This window comes from Ovis aries, chromosome 21, assembly GCF_016772045.2.
Source record: "Ovis aries strain OAR_USU_Benz2616 breed Rambouillet chromosome 21, ARS-UI_Ramb_v3.0, whole genome shotgun sequence".
Classification (NCBI taxonomy): Eukaryota; Metazoa; Chordata; class Mammalia; order Artiodactyla; family Bovidae; genus Ovis; species Ovis aries.
In genome coordinates, this window is record NC_056074.1 from 19,703,908 (window position 1) to 19,720,365 (window position 16,458).

Sequence of the window (16,458 nt, forward strand, 5' to 3'; positions counted from 1 at the left end):
TTATTTGCCAGGACGCCCCCACCGCCCCCGCCGTCCCCCGGGCTGGGCTGCAGAGTGCGCGCACCTCGGCGGCAAGAGGGTGGCGGCGGCGGCGTCTGCGAGCGGGGCCCGCCCGCCTGCTCACCCCGCGTCCGGAGCTGGGCTGCTGGCGGCGCTCAGCGGCGCCGGGGCTGCGGGCTGGGCTCGCGCGGCGTCTCGGGGCCGGCCCCCTCCCTGCGCGCGTGCTGCTGCAGCGGCTCTCCGCACCCAGGCAGCCCGGCGGCGGCGGCGGCGGCAGCTCCAGCCCCACGGCCCCTCTTCATACTTCTCTGATGGCTCCTCTCGGTGCTGTTTGGGAAAACGATTTTTACCCCCGCCCCGCTGCCAGAAACAGATTTCCTACATTTCATCAGTCCACGCAGACCGAGCGGAAGTCAAATGCTTACTTTTTCTGGTGGACAGCAAACGCAGTTGACACTGATTTACCCTTCAAACGGGGAGAGATTGTGTTACAAGCCCTTGGCAGCAATTCCGAGGTTGGGGCCAAGCTCCAGCCCCCTCCAGGTCCCCCAAACACTAACCTAAGAGAGAAGGGGGCGGGAGAGGCGGAGGGGGGGGGGTGGAGATCATATTTAACTCGGGGTTTTTCACAGAGTCAATGGCTTTAGCACAATATTAAAATTGGGTGTTGGAAAAGTTTTGCTTTCCTGGCCAGTGATTTTTGCAGACTTGCAGGCATGAGCTTTCCAGTAACTTCGGCCACTCTTCGTTCCAAATTGAACAGTTTGATTTCTTACAATTCCCTTTAAATATCAGACTGTATAAGAGGTTGTTATTCACGGCGGCTGTTTTCGCTTTACACAAGGAAATACAATTCCACCCTTCTCTCAGCCTCTTAGACTCAGGATTACTTTGAATGTCATAGACAATTTTCCCCAACTGTTGTTTATTAGGGCACTATTCTGAGATGAAATGTCTTCCTATGAAGCAGACAGACGTCCAAGTGTCTGTCTCCTTCACCTCTAGTAGGCATGCGACCTCTTGAACTCAGGGTTCTAATTTCCCTCCAGTTACTCCTTTCCGAGGAATGTTGTCGAAAAGGATCACACTTTTTGTTGTTGTTCATATGTTCATCAGCTTCACAAGCATCTCCATCCAAGGATGGTATGGCACAGGTATTCTAATCTTGTCTTGGATACCGTGTTTAAAATGGTGACGCTCAGCTGGTAACGAATTCACCTGCAAAGGCAGGAGACTCCTGTTTGATTCCTGGGTGGAGAAGATCTCCTGGAGAAGGGATAGGTTATCCACTCCAGTGTTCTTGGGCTTCCCTGGTGGCTCAGACGGTAAAGAATCCGCCTGCAATGCAGATAACCTGGGTTCCATGCCTGGATGGGGAAGATCTCCCAGAGGAGGGCATGGCAACCCACTCCAGTATTCCTGCCTCATGGATTCTACAGTCTATGGCTTTGCAAAGAGTCCGACACAACTGGGCGACTGAGCACATGTACCACCACCCCACCCCAACCTCCCCGACACCTCACACACACAAAATAGAAACTACCTGTGTGTGGACAACAGCCAAGTGATGTGGATAATTTTAGATATAATCGGAAAAACGCATTTTGCACTTATTGTTGCTTTCATCTGGAAATGATTATTTGCTCTAAAACATCTAGAAACTTAATCAGTTCTTTGGTTGTAGTAGCAGGGCAAATCATGAAGAAGGGGAGAAAACAGTTGGAAAAGTTTGGTGAAACTGAACTCCAAGCTTTTTATTTTAGTTCAGTTGGGTATTGCAGTTAGCTCCATATTTCTCCTTGGGCTTCCCCATAAAAGGGGGGCAGGGAAGCCATTCCTCATTTTAAGGAGAAACAGCATCATAAAAAGGCCTACCTTACTGCTTACATATGCCTCAACAAGAACAAAACATAGAGAATGGATTACTGATGAATTTGAGTAATCACTGTCAAAATAACATTTTTTCAAAATTTTACCAGATAGATATGAGTGTTCTTAGAGCCCCAACAAAGAACTGTTAGTATCTAAACCTATAATATTTAAGTAAAATCAAACATCCTTGACAATTTTCATGATCAAAATATCACCAGCCAACAAAGGCATATCTCCAAGGCATATATTAAGAGTGTAAAAAGTTTAACACCTAGATTTTCAAAAGCTCAGAGTCTCTTCTACTATCTCTATACATTTTCTTGTCACGCCATTCAATATTGATGTTTTAAAAGTGAAGTGCAAAGACAATAATTTTGTTGATTAAGGGAATTTGTTAAACCCAACTTGGGACAATCAGGAGTCTTCCAGAAGCACTGGGAGAGGATGATCATTCAAATTACTCCCTTTTATGCCTCTTTCTTCCAGGTATTTTACATTTTAAATTATGCATTACATCAGACTCTCTGTCCTTTGAGCAAAAGCCAAAAGAAAAATACTAGGAGAAATATGTATTTTCTCTCTTAGTATCTAAGAGTTGATATTGAATACTGAATATTCTTCTGGTGACAAAAGAGAAGTAATACAAAAGATTTCTGAAGAGGCAGCAAAGTGGATTTTCATGTGATTTTTTCCACTTGATCTTTATTTTGTGCTTTTTAAAGTTAAATTTCTACTTACGTATTCCAATCAATCACTTATACAAATTTGTCAGAAAAGGTTTTCGTCCAAGAGTTGTCTTGCCTTCTTCTCAAGCTAAGGACATTTGTCTTAGGAAATCCTACTGACTTGATGATAACTTCCCTCATGTGAAGGTCAAGGAAGCTAATGCCTCACCTAATGGAGTGAAAAGTGTCTAAATACATTCTTGAAACATAATGGCATAAGTGGGGATGTAAACTGATACAACCATTATGGAAAACAGTGTGGAGTTTTCTTTAAAAAACTAGGAATACATCTACCATATGAACCTGCAACCCCACTACTGGGCACACACACTGAGAAAACCATAATTCTAAAAGACACATCTACCCCAATGTTCATCACAGCAACATGTACAATAGCTAGCACATGGAAGCATCCTAGATGCCCATAGACAGATGAATGGATAAAGAAGTTGTGGTACATTTATACAATGGAATATTACTCAGCCATAAAAAGGAACAAATTTGAGTCAATTGTAATGAAGGTGGATGAACCTAGAGCCTCTTATACAGAGTGAAGTAAGTCAGAAAACCAACTACCATATATTAACATCTATCTATCAAATCTAGAAAAATGTTACTGATGAACCTAGTAGAGAATGGACTTTGGACACAGTGCGGGAAGGGGAGGATGGGATGAATTGAGAAAGTAGCATTGACATATATATTATCATGTTTAAAACAGATTGTTAGTAGGAAGTTGCTAAATAACACTGGGAACACCTGGCACTCTGTGATGATCTAGAGAGGTGGGATGAGGGGAGGAAAGGGAGGCTCAGGAGGGAAGACTTATATATATATATATATATATATATATATATATATATATACACACATTGTATATATATATAGCTATACATATACATATCTATACACACAGACACACACATACACACACACATAATTACATATATATATATAATTATGGCTGACCTAATTTCCTAATTATAGGAAAGTAAAGTCGCTCAGTCATGTCCAACTCTTTGCGACCCCATGGACTGTAGCCCACCAGGCTCCTCTGTCCATGGGATTTTCCAGGCAATAGTACTGGAGTGGATTGCCATTTCCTTCTCCAGCAGATCTTCCCGACACAGGGATGGAACCCAGGTCTCCTGCATTGTAGACAGACGAGTTACCATCTGAGCCACCAGGGAAGTCCATATAATTATGGCTGACTAGCACTGCTGTACAGCAGAAACCAACAAAAAAATTGTAAGGCAATTTTCTACAAACTAAAAAAAAAGTGTTCAGTGAGTGTAAATTATTGTCTAGACAATAAAGACAATCTAGTTAATAATAAAAAAAAGTCAAACCCAATTTAAAGAAAACAAACTTGTGTTTTCCTTTTTAAGTTCTCACAGTTTTGGAGACTCTAATATTGAGAATTCCTGGGCTACTATGTGTTTCAGGTGGCTGAACTTTCAGTGTTGTCTTGAACAGGAACCATGCCTTTTCTCTAAATGTAAGTATATATACATATGAGTGTATATATACATATATGTTTAAAGTGATCAATACAATTATGTTTTTTCCCTTATTTATAGGCTAACTTCCCCTCACTCCTCAACCCCAACTCCCCACTCATGGAAATAATTACACTCACTTTTTCTAAAAAGTGGGAAAAACCTTCAATACATGATGGAGATTACTGAGAATTTTGAAATATGTTAAATAATGTGGGAAGAGACACTGGATTAAAATAAAATAAATTTCCAAAGGTGACCAAGACATTCTTACATCCCTGAATAGCTTCAAAAGGACACTTAAAGATGACAAGTGATAGCTTTAGACGTAAGAAAAATGATACAGAAAGCAGCATAAAGACATGCAATGGTGCCGAAGAAATGTAATAAGTGGATGAATTCACTAACTTAAAGCAATGTAATAAGTGAAAACATTTATTTTTTACTGAAATAATTTACTAGGGATGTAAAATATATTTTCCTACCTAGCTAGGGTCTTGGCCTATGATATAGGCCTTCAATTGCTTTACATTGAAATAAAATTTTTCAAATGTCATAAGACAAACAAAGTGGATTTTATAAGTCCTACTATGAAAATTACAAATACTGTTAGGGATAAAAAGTCAATGCTATTACTTTCCATCATTGTTCATATATAAAACTACAAAGGATAAATTAAATGGGAGAAATTTCTCAGGAAAAGTATAAGATTTACTATCAGTTTGATATGGAACTTACTCTCAATGGAGAACTTTACACTTTATAACACAACAGTAGCACAGATATCCATTCCCTACTGGGCAAAATCCATATTTTTGCAAAATGTGTGTTATATATGAGCATATGTCTTCTAATTTTTACCCAGGGGATAGATGGAAATCATTTCATGAAATATATCATTTATCTTGTCTAGTTTAAAAATATCCAATGCAATATATACAGTTTTTCTTGTGTAGGTCAGAGTTGTGTTTTTTACTTTTCAAATATTTGTGTGGTTTGTTTCTAAAATCTTTTATTAACATATCATGTTATCCTAATTGAAATAAGTTTGAATTTAATATGTCTAAATGAAATATTTTTATAACTTTGTCTTTTTTTACACTGCTCTCATCTCCAGCATCTTAAATACCATTAAGCCTTAGAGTAGGCACTCAATAAATAATTGTCGAATGGATAGATGACCATTATAGAAGCAGTGAATCTGTTAGGAGGCTTACTACTTAATTGGTTAGATTTTTATATATTGTTTTGAATTTAGTAGTTTGGAACTGGAATTAAAAAAATAATGTTAAAATAACATTATAAATGATGGTTTCATTTCCAAGTTCGAGTCATTTCATCTGGTTAAGTGCAACTAGATTTCGGTAAAACAGATGCATGCCTCTGTGCCAGGTTTATAAATGAGGTCAGTCTGTGTCACTTGTCACTTCATTAAAAACCAAGGTTGATTTGGACTCAAGGTTTAATCATAACCAATACTATGAGTGAGTGAAAAGTAATAGAAAATATTACTACTTCAGGGGCTTTCAAATTTTTTTTTTTTTACCATGATCCACAATAAGAAATATATTATGGAACAGACATATGAAACCACACTCAGAACACAACCAAAACATGTTTCACAAAACAGTACTTACCTTCTCCAATTAATGCACTCTGATATTTTTCTGTTTGGTTTTAATCTTTTCTATGCCATGCAGTTGAAAAGAAATGCTGTTGTGGAGCTACTAAATTTATTTTACAACCCACAATTTGAAAAAAAAAAAAATCTGACTTAAAAACCAAGCCGAGGAGAAAATCAATCCATCAAAATTGAGGTAGGACATCAATGAACAGATGGTTTTATTATAAAGAACAGAACAGATGTGCATACATATATCCTCAGCAGTAGACGACATGATGTAATGTCCGTCACAATATCCCCAACACTGTACACCTCACACCTCCATGCCTTTGCTCATGCTGACTCGAATGATCTTTACCTTTTTCTTTCTCCCTTTGAAGAAATCAGATTTCTTCTTCCATGAAGATCAGCTTAATCATCACCCTCTTTGCGGTTCTCTTGATCTCCCTGGCAGAACATTGCTGTGCCTCTGGGTCCAGGGCTCTGGGATATTTTCTATTTCTTTTATACCTCATTGAGGTTGTAGTATCGTGATTGTTTTCTTATGCATCTATCTCCTGTACTAAATTGTAAGTCCCTAGAGAGCAGGAAATCCCTAGGGTTGATGAGGTTCAAGCAGGTTGATGAGACAGAAGGGGGAACTGTGCCCATCAAAAGGGAACTAAATGGGAATTCCTCTGTAAAGATGGCAACAGCTATTACTTTTGCATCATTGTGGACAGACACATTTACATTATAAGTGAGACTTTACTGTCACATTTCTTGGGATTCTACTGCAAGTAGACATTAGTACAGTTATCCATTTGTTCTTAACCCTGATAATTATAAATTTAGGATGATAAGTTTTCCTCTCTTTATAATGGGGTCGCTTGTATCGTTTAAGCTGAAAATATTGTAATTTAATATACCTGACTCATTGGAAAAGACTCTGATGCTGGGAGGGATCGGGTGCAGGAGGAGAAGGGGATGACAGAGGATGAGATGGCTGGATGGCATCACTGACTCGATGGACATGAGTCTGAGTGAACTCCGCGAGTTGGTGAGGGACAGGGAGGCCTGGTGTGCTGCGATTCATGGGGTCGCAAAGAGTCAGACATGACTGAGCGACTGAACTGAACTGAACTGAACCTACCAAATGTCATAGCTTAGCCTAACCTATATTAAACATGCTAAGAACACTTACATTAGCTTACAGTTGGACAAAATCATCTAACACAAAGCCTATTTTATAATGCAGTACTGAAAAATCTCATTAATTTATTGACGACTGTGCTCAAAGTGAAAAGCAGAACGGTTGCATGGGTACAGGATGGTTGCGATTGTATCCGTTGTTTACACAGATGGTCACATGACTGATGAGGAGCTGTGGCTGCCCCGCATCATGAGAGAGTAACAGAGTAACCAGCCTGGAAAAAGATATAAATTCAAAATTTGAAGCCTGCTTTCTACTGAATGCATTTTGCTTTGGCATCATCTTAAAATCAAAAAATCATAAGTTGAACCATCCAAAGCTGAGGACCATCTGTATTTTGTTGAAAGATGAGAAAACTTGCTGAAACTTCCATTACTGAGACTATAACTTACACAAACATGGAATCTTTGCTACTGCTGATTTATACGAAACAGAGCAATGAGTCGTAAATTTATCAAAGGGTTTTCCTAGTACCAAAAAGTAGAGCGAGCAACAAGCCAAGAAAGATAGTACACCTGAATCGAAGTGAATGAACTGTGCAGGAAAGGGTCAGGGTCACTGGGGCTTCCCTTGGCATTAGGAACTGGGGCCCTCCCACAGTTACCACCATAGCCACGTGGAGCCATTTGCAAAGAGATTTCAGTGACCATTATTCCCACTGAAGCTGCCGAGGAACAGACATAACAATTGTGCTAATAACTGTCACTGCAGTTAAAATAATAACTGAGTCCAGATTTGGAGATAGACAAAAGCAGGTCAGGTCCTAACTTCTTCACTTACTTGCTGAAAACCATAGCAAATTACTTAACTTTTCTATCAATTTCTACATCTGTGAAGTGGAGTTAACAAATAGCCCCTCTCATAGGCATTGGTTGAACATTATATATAATAATAATATTACATGTAAGATAGTTTGGTGGTGGTGGTTTAGTTGCTAAGTCATGTCTGACTCTTATGACCCCCATGGACTACAGCTCCTCTGTCCATGGGATTTCCCAGGCAAGAATATTGGAACGGGTTGCCGTTTCCTCCTCCAGAGGACCTCAAAACTGGGTCTCCTGGATTGCAGCTCTATTCTTTACTGACTGAGCCCAGGGAAGGCAAAAATATGTAGTTTACTGTCTGACATATTGGAAGCGTGAAATTAAGGCTGTGTCCTCAGTCATGCCCATCTCTTTGTGACCCTATGGACTGTAGCCTGTCAGGTCCAGGTTCCTCTGTCCATGGGATTCTTCAGGCAAGAATATTGGAGTAGGTTGCCATTTTCTCCTTCAGGGTATCTTCCCAACCCAGGAATTGAACCTGTGTTCCTGAATCTCCTGCATTGGCAGGTGGATTCTTTACCATTGAGTCACCTGAGAAGCTCAGGAAAAAAGGTTAGGTATTTTTTTATTAACCAAGGAACTAAATCATCTTATTGACACATTATAAAGAATTCTCTGGGATACAGAAGTTATCATCATTAAAAATAGAGAAGATCAGAGAATTTTACGTATCCTTTCTCTGAATATGACATTCCATTATATACCCTTTAGAAATCCACATTTTGACATTGATTATTTAATCATCCATTCTTCCATCTCCTCTGTGTAATTCTTCAATATAGATGAAGTTGCAGGATCAGATCATAGGTTAATAGGAAAAATGAGCCATTAAACCACACAGGTAGGAGTCAGATTCATGTCTGAGTTTGACTGGTTTGAAGGTCTGGGTTCATTTCCCTCCTTCTTCCCTTCCCTTTTTCATTTCTTTCTTTCTTCCTTCTATCCTTGCTTTCTTTTCTCATTCTTTATAAGGAAGGAGAAGAATCTACACATTAATGAATTTATGTTCAAATGTTTGAAAGTAATAATAAAATACTCTGACCAAAAAAAGTCGAATCGTTTTTTAAAAGAGGATACTGTTTCTGTTGGGCTTCCCTGGTGTCTCAGTTGGTAAAGAATTTGCCTGCATTGCACAGGACCTGGGTTCGAGCCCAGGGTCAGGAAGATCCCCTGGTGAAGGGAATGGCTACCCACTCCAGTATTGTTGCCTGAAGAATTCTATGGACAGAGGAACCTGGCGGGCTCCCCCATGATCTCCTGAGATCCTGGGATCACAACGAGTCAGACACGACTGAACAACTAACTCACACTGTTTCTGTCAGGTATCCTAACTCAGCTAAAGGTTCCACATCACATATAATTAAGCCAAATCCCATATAGCAGTATGAGAAAGAACTCACACAAAGAACACAGCAGGAGACACTGAGAAAAGGCTTCTGAGTAGGAAAAGTCAAGAGAAGGTTTCAAACTCTGCACAAAATCATCTCTTCTTTTGGATTTAGCTGTAGGAGAGGACAGATGGGAGTCTAGGCAGGCAGCTATTTAATTGGCTCCTGCAACCTAAACAGACTAAATAGCCTAGAGACTGAAAGAGACGTATTAAACAGAATTGGCTCATCCGATTATGGATGCTGACATCCCAGATCTGCAGGGTGAGCTGGCAAACCTGGAGTCCCAGGAAAGCTAATGATGTAGTTCCAGTCTGAAGACCAGCAGTTTCTTCAAGAGCCAGGAAGAGCAAGGTCTCAATTTGAATCTGAAGGCAGGGAAAGGGTAATGTTCCAGTTCAAAGTCCAGTCAGGGAGGAGAAATTCTCACTTACACTGGGGAGATTCAGGTTTTTTGTTTCTATTCATGCCTTCAACTGACTGGATAAAGCCCACCCACATTAGGGAGGACAGTCTGCTTTACTCAGTCTACCAACTGAAATGCTGATCCATTCGAAGAGCCACCAGAACAATGTCTAGCTGTGACCCAGCCAGAATGACACATAAAATTAACCATCACAGGGGAAATAGATGGAAAGAAGCATTGGCGCTGATTGAAATATTCTAATCCTTGATTCTCAGCAATCTAAATTTCATCATGTTCCATGCAAATTAAGATGCTAGGATGAAAATAACCATGTATTAGCTTGCAAATAAGAAGAAAAAAAATGAAAGTAGTGTTTCACTGTGGTGGTTTAGTTGATAAGTTGTGTCCAACTCTTGTGACCCTATCGAATATAGCTTGCCGGCTCCTCTGCCCGTGGATTCTCCAGGCAAGAATACGGAGTGGGTTGCCATTTCCCTCTCCAGGGGATCTTCTTGACCCAGGAATTGAACTCGGGTCTCCTGCATTGCAGGAGATTCTTTATCGACTGAGCTATGAGGGAAGCCAATATTTCACTATATTCTAGTTGAAATGAAGTATAATGACTTGAGTTCTGACATATACTTTCAGTACATGTTTAAGCACCAAAAGATGTTAATGAATACAAAATAAATGTAAATATTCAACTAATCTTGCAATGAAACAAATGTGCATGCATGCGGATATGCTCAGCAGTGTCCAACTCTTTACAACCCCATGAACTGTAGCCCCTTAAACTCCTCTGTCCATGGAATTTTCCAGGCAAGTATCCTGGAGTAGGTTGCATTTCCTTCTCCAACATAACAAATGTAGCCACTGTTAATTTACATATATTAACTAGGATTTTTATCTCTTCGCATACATTGAATAGAAAATCAATATTATATCTTGTATCTCTTTACATATGTTGAATAGAAAATCAAGAAGAATTTTTTTTCTGAAACATCGTTCCCTTTAAAGTATCATCTATTCTGCTAGCAACAAATTAATGAGGCATGCCTTGTTGTTTTCTGAGGCAAAGTCCCTAACTGCATAGAACATATATTTAACCAAAGTAAGACAGAAATTAAACAAATAATCCAATAAAATTAATATACAACATATCAAGTGACAATATATGGGCTCTGCAGAAAAATAAAGTATGGAGTAAACGTGAAGGAAATTGCTGAGAGATGGCAGATGTTATAGGTGGTCATGGAAGGCCTCACTGATAAAGTGACATCTGAGCCGAAACCCAAAGAAAGTAAGGGCACTACGCAGATTCCCTAAGGACCACTGCAGACAGAGGAACAGCTAGTGCAAAGTCACTGAGGCAGGGGAATGCTGCAAATCAAATGTTCCAGAAAATCAAAAAGACTCCTATGGCAGAGATGAGTAAAGGGTGAGAAGAAGAAAAAGTCAGAGAGATTAGGGGGAGGGCAGTGGTCCAGATCCCATAGGGCCTTGTAAAGAACTCGCCTTTCTCTCAGAGTTTGAGCAGAGGAGTGACGTGATCAGATTTACAGTTTAAAGCTGTCACTCACTCCTGGGTAGAGAACAGACTGCAGGAAGACTTTGATTAAGTTCAGGGAAAGCGGTTTAATATCTATTGTAGTAATCCAGGTGAGAGGTAATGGTGACTTGGTTGAGTAGGTTAGCAGTGGACTTAGAGTAAGGAATCGAATCCTGGATATCTTTTGAATGGTTATTCTTTTCTCTTTGCTTCACACTCTTTTCTCCCAGTTTAAACATTTTGTAATGAAGATGAATTATGTGAGCATCAAATCCTAGTCTGTAATACATCACACATGACATATTCCACTATGAATTTTATTTTATATTATGATTTAAATTTTATCAGTGATGGATAATGAGGCAGTGTGCTAAACAGACAATGAGGATCCCCAGATTTTTTTCTGTAAGGAATGCTGTAGTTTACTGAAATGGAAAAGACTTTGGAAGAAGTCATCTTGTTTTGTTTTGCCTTACGTTGTTTTGAGTAGGGTGGAAATTAGGTTTCTAGTTTTGCATAAATTTGATATTGCTATTTAATATTCAAAGGAAGCTCTTGTGTGGTCAGTGGAGCCCAGTAAGAGTGTGAACAACGGAGTCTTTTAAAGGTAAATGTTATGTGTACACACAAGTATTCAGTTTCTATTCCTTCTCACAAATACATCAGATTATATAAAGGCTCTCACCTACAATACTGGGGAGTTGCTAAACAAAAGTAGAAATATTCTCATTTCTAATTGTTTAGTTACCAATTGTTTGAGAACTCTTGGGGAGACCTAGTTCATTCCTACATTGTGATTTTAAATCTTCATAAAATGTTTTAGGAATAATGGATGCTTATGGACCAAGGTATAATGCTCACATAATTGGCTGCTGCATCTGACAACCAATGCCTTGGGGAAGCAAGAGTGTGAAGAAACAGTAGTCATGACCTAGAGGTTAAGAAAGAAAATAAGCTCATGAAGAATTTGTGATTCAGGAGATAGCCTGCTTTTTCCTTCCCTACAGCTTTCTCTGTTCTTCTTCCCCATCTTTATATTTAGAGTTTATCTACTCTCTTTGCAGGCATGTGTGTGTGTACGTGACACAGGAGTCTGGTGGGCTACAGTCCATGGGGTCGCAAAGAGTGGGACATGATTGAGTGACAGTACACACACACATGGATATGCTCATTTCCCTTTCTGGTCCAAGAAAATAGCCCATAGTGGCAACTGACTGTTTTTATGCTGTCTTGACCCCGTTTCTAGGCTCTGGGTTGAGAATCTGGTCAGTTCCCCTCTGAGCAGCCGATTATGCCTACACCCTGACCACTTCCGTTATTGGCCTCACATACTCTGAACCACAGCGGACTTTCCCTAATCTTCATGGGGCCAGGTATCAGAACCAGGGCGATCCCCTCGCCAATACACTGGAGGTCCACAGAAGATTTTAAATGAGCCAGTTCACAAGGAGCAAAAACTAACTCAGCCCAGCAGTTTGCCATACAGAGACTGCCCCCTACAGCTCCAGCTTGCTGGTACCCTGTGCCAGGATAACACTGCTTCTGTGGCTCTGCCTGGCAGCCTTCTCTCGCTTAGAGCTGCAACAAAGGATTCTGACTCTCATCTATCCAAGGGTTAAGGTGTTTTGATGTGTCCTGCCATGAAAAGAATCCTTCTGTTTTATAAAAACAAGAAAAAAGGGATGGAGAACTCTGTTTTTATCCTCACTACTTCCCTTTCTTCACATCTACACTCCTAGAATTCCTCTCCTCTTAAATAATTTCTAGATTTTTTCTACTTCCTTGTCCTTTCTCTTAAAATGTTCCTTCCATCTCACTATCTCCTATTTCCTCACTATAGAAATGCAACAATCATAAGCCCCTGTGCTCATGAATTTCTGCAATTTATTTCAGAATACATTGTAAAAGTTAAAACTAAAAAAGACATGAGTAAAGATTATTAAAACCTTAATAGGGTAAAAATAAAAATGAAGATGTTGGGCATTAAAGCTTGGAAGTGCTATGACACACACATGCACACATACACACACCTACAATAGTGACAGACATCATTAGTGGGAGAGCAACAAGCAATACCTTTGCACGATATCCATTGTAACTTGAACTACCTTGGACTATTTCCACCAAAAGCAATTTTCTCTAGCTCATAATATCTTATGGCTTATGAATAAAGCGTGGAGATGGCTTTCATTTGTTAATACTGCTTTACCCTTTGTTGTGGATTTGTCAAAGCATAAAATTTACTTCTAGATGCTTTTTAAGTTTTGTTTTCTTTTAATTCCAGTAATGCTTTATAGTTTACCTGGATGACACATATCTTTTTTTCCTCCGATATATGAATACCCTTTTCACATTCAATTTCTCCTTTACACAATTCTATTTTTTCCTCCCTTTTTCTCCCTACATCAATCTTCTTTGCATCATCAGATACTATTTTCAGTGTTCTATGCCTAAGGCCCATCTTCTTAATTGGTGCTAGTGTCTGTCATGTACTGAATTAAGAAAAATAACTAAGGCAGTTACCCAACTCTTCTCATTAATGACATGTGTTGCTGCAATTCACAAGATGATGGTAAACTTGAAGTTTCAGAAAATACAGCCAAGTTTAAGACCACAAAAATCTAAACCCAGAATCAGAAGAGACATCAGTGACTAATGTATGCTCTGGTTTTATAGTTTGTAGAAAGTACAGACGGCGATTGAAATAAAACATTTCTAATTTGCTTTCAAACATTTTTAGCTTCTTGTTCATGAACAAATTTGATCCGCAGTTTTAGTCAGACAATAGGACACTGAGGCAAAAGGTAGATGAGGAACCGCCGCCCCGACCCACGCCAGAGTAAAGCAATAGGAGACTCATTCCCTGTGGGTCTCAACTCCAGGACGAGACTGGCAGGACAATTAAAGAGAAAAGGCTGGGCCCTGCCTAGACCACGTATTTCTTCTTCTCAAAGTCAGGAGACCGCCTAGACTACACTGCACAGAAAGGCTCCTCGGAGACCACAGGGGAGTGATGTCAAAGGATGTTCTCTGCGCATATGTCTTTTGGGTAAAATCCATCTTGGCTAAAGAGATGCATACACACATGTGGGAGGATCCTGAGGTGTGCCAAGTATGGACTGTGAAACAGGAAAATCAGAATGATTGGCCAAAGGAAATTCGGAAGAAATGCCCCATAAAAGCAATTCAAACCACTAGGAGGATGCCACTCAAGGACCTTCTCTCTCTCTGAGTCCACCCGTGTCTATCCACGTGTTGTGCCTTTTTCCCTATTAATAAATACTTTACTTGCTTCACTATTTTCCCTCTTTGTGGGAATTCTTTCCTGCAAAGCCGAAGGGCCAGGGCCCTTGTCACTGACCACTGGTCTAGTGGCTACCATCCGGTGCTTTCGCTGCCGCGACCCAGCCCAATCTCTGCTGGGAACCCAAGCCCGCTCCCAGCCACTGCAGGCCGAGGCCACCCTCGATCAACACCTCGTAAAAATAGTTTTACTGTCTAGTAAATAAAAATACTTCTATGAAATGAGAAGAAAGTATGTTCCAAGGAGCACAGGAAGTACAAAGATATACTAGAGACATGATGTTTACATAATACTCTTCTTCAGAATTATTAAGTGATTTATAAAATCTCATATACTCAGTCTTAAGTATTGCACTAATTTTGCTAATTTCAGTAGTTAGTCTTAAAGAGACATGGAAGGTAAGGAAATACAGCTAGGCTCTGTACCAAAAAAGTATATGATTTACATCTTATGGTTTGGTTTCTTTGCTGAACCAGCAGAGAAGGCATTTATGAGACCTGCCAGAACGTACATTAATTTTTTCAATGAAGTGGAATTTATAAGTGGAACCAAATTATGTATGAGAATTATACAGATATCTCCACAAATAGAGACAGTCATTTTTTCTAAAACAAATGCCAGTTTCCACAATTTGGAGAGCTTATGATTTCAACAAAATACAGTATTTTTGTTTTTATTCTTGCTTTCAATGTTGGAATTAAAGAATGGGTGGAGACTCTAGTAATATTTTTGGAAAGCTTCTTGCCATGTCATAAACTTATCTCAGAAGGTTTCCTATATACTTTTTTAATTATTAGGAAAATCTTTATTAAGTACTTAAGTTAGGTACTATGGGACTACAAAGATGAATCAGACAAACTATTTCCCTTGAAGAATTTCCCTTGGGTGAAGGAAACAGACAAATGAAGAATTAGGTTAGGGCAGATTCTAGAGAAGAGCAAACAGAAGCAAGGTCAGCATTGTCTCTGGAATCAGGGTAGGTGTAGTTGAAATAAGGATGACCCTAGAGGATAAGGTAGAGCGTTGAATCCACGCATGGAGGTGCGGAAGTATACAGTATTCAGGGAATGAGAGGCAGTCTGGGGAGGCTGGGGATTCAGATGATAGAGGCTAGTAATGTGGATGAGGCTCTGATAGAGTTTTGTTTTGTTTTGTTTTGTTTTTTTATGCGGACCATTTTTAAAGATTTTGTATTGACTTTGTTACAGTATTGTTTCTGTTTTAAGTTGTTTTTGTGGGGGGTGGGGGGAACAAGGCATGTGGCATCTTAGCTCCCCAACCAGGGATCAAAGCCACACCCTCTGCATTGAAAGGTATAGTCTTAACCACTGGACCACGAAGGAAGTCCCAGATTTTAGATGGTCTTGAATACCATACTAAGTTTAGACTCTTAATAGCATAACTCAGGTTTTAATTCAATTAATTTTCTAACAGATTTGGTTATTCATTCAGGGGTAAACATCACACAGCTTTATTTTTTCCCTCTGATGAAAACTTCCCATTTTCTAACCAATAGAAAGAGTTACAAAACTCTCCATTGACCATAACTCTTTATGGTCTGTTCTTTTGTTTTATAATATAAAGATTGAGGAATGCACTTCACATTGGGAAGGAATCTGCTTTAGCAGGGAAAAAAAATAAGTAAAAATTATATTAATTACTTCTCATCACTTTGACCTACACGTTCTTACAGGTTATTTTATGCTTACTTAGAAAGAAAACCACTTAAATAATTTCAAGTAGAGGGGTTTAAAATATTACTGGACCATTAAGTGATAATGACCTTGTCATGGTCCAGGCTCGGGCTAGAAAAGAATTTCCAGACATGAGACAGAATGAGAGGGAAATAAAGTTTATTAGAATAGGAGAGGCTGTTAGAAGAGCGGGCCAGCTCAAGAGAGAACTGACATTGAACAGGGATCCTTAGTCCACTTTTATACCCAGGATACAAGGAGTGGGACAGGGGTCTTGCAGGTCATTTCTTGATTAGATGAGCCACATATGCTGGGTGGGGGAAGAGTAGGGCAAATACTTTCTCCCTAAGGGGTAGGAGGGGAGACAGGTTATACTGTTCC

The 16,458-nt window shown here is 39.6% G+C and overlaps 1 protein-coding gene across 4 annotated transcripts in view; it reads right to left on the reverse strand.

The window, feature by feature from the left end:
* GAS2 (growth arrest specific 2) overlaps nt 1-562 on the reverse strand; it is a 139,473-nt gene extending 138,911 nt beyond the window's left edge. For 2 of the 4 annotated variants that reach the window (XM_042237625.2, XM_060404228.1), the window contains exon 1: nt 426-562. The gene's annotated coding sequence lies outside the window, so the exon portion shown is untranslated. Of the gene's footprint in view, nt 1-64; nt 198-425 lie in introns of those variants that run through there. The other 2 variants (XM_027963089.3, XM_060404227.1) reach the window with 2 other exon arrangements.
* Nucleotides 563-16,458: the final 15,896 nt, after the last annotated feature.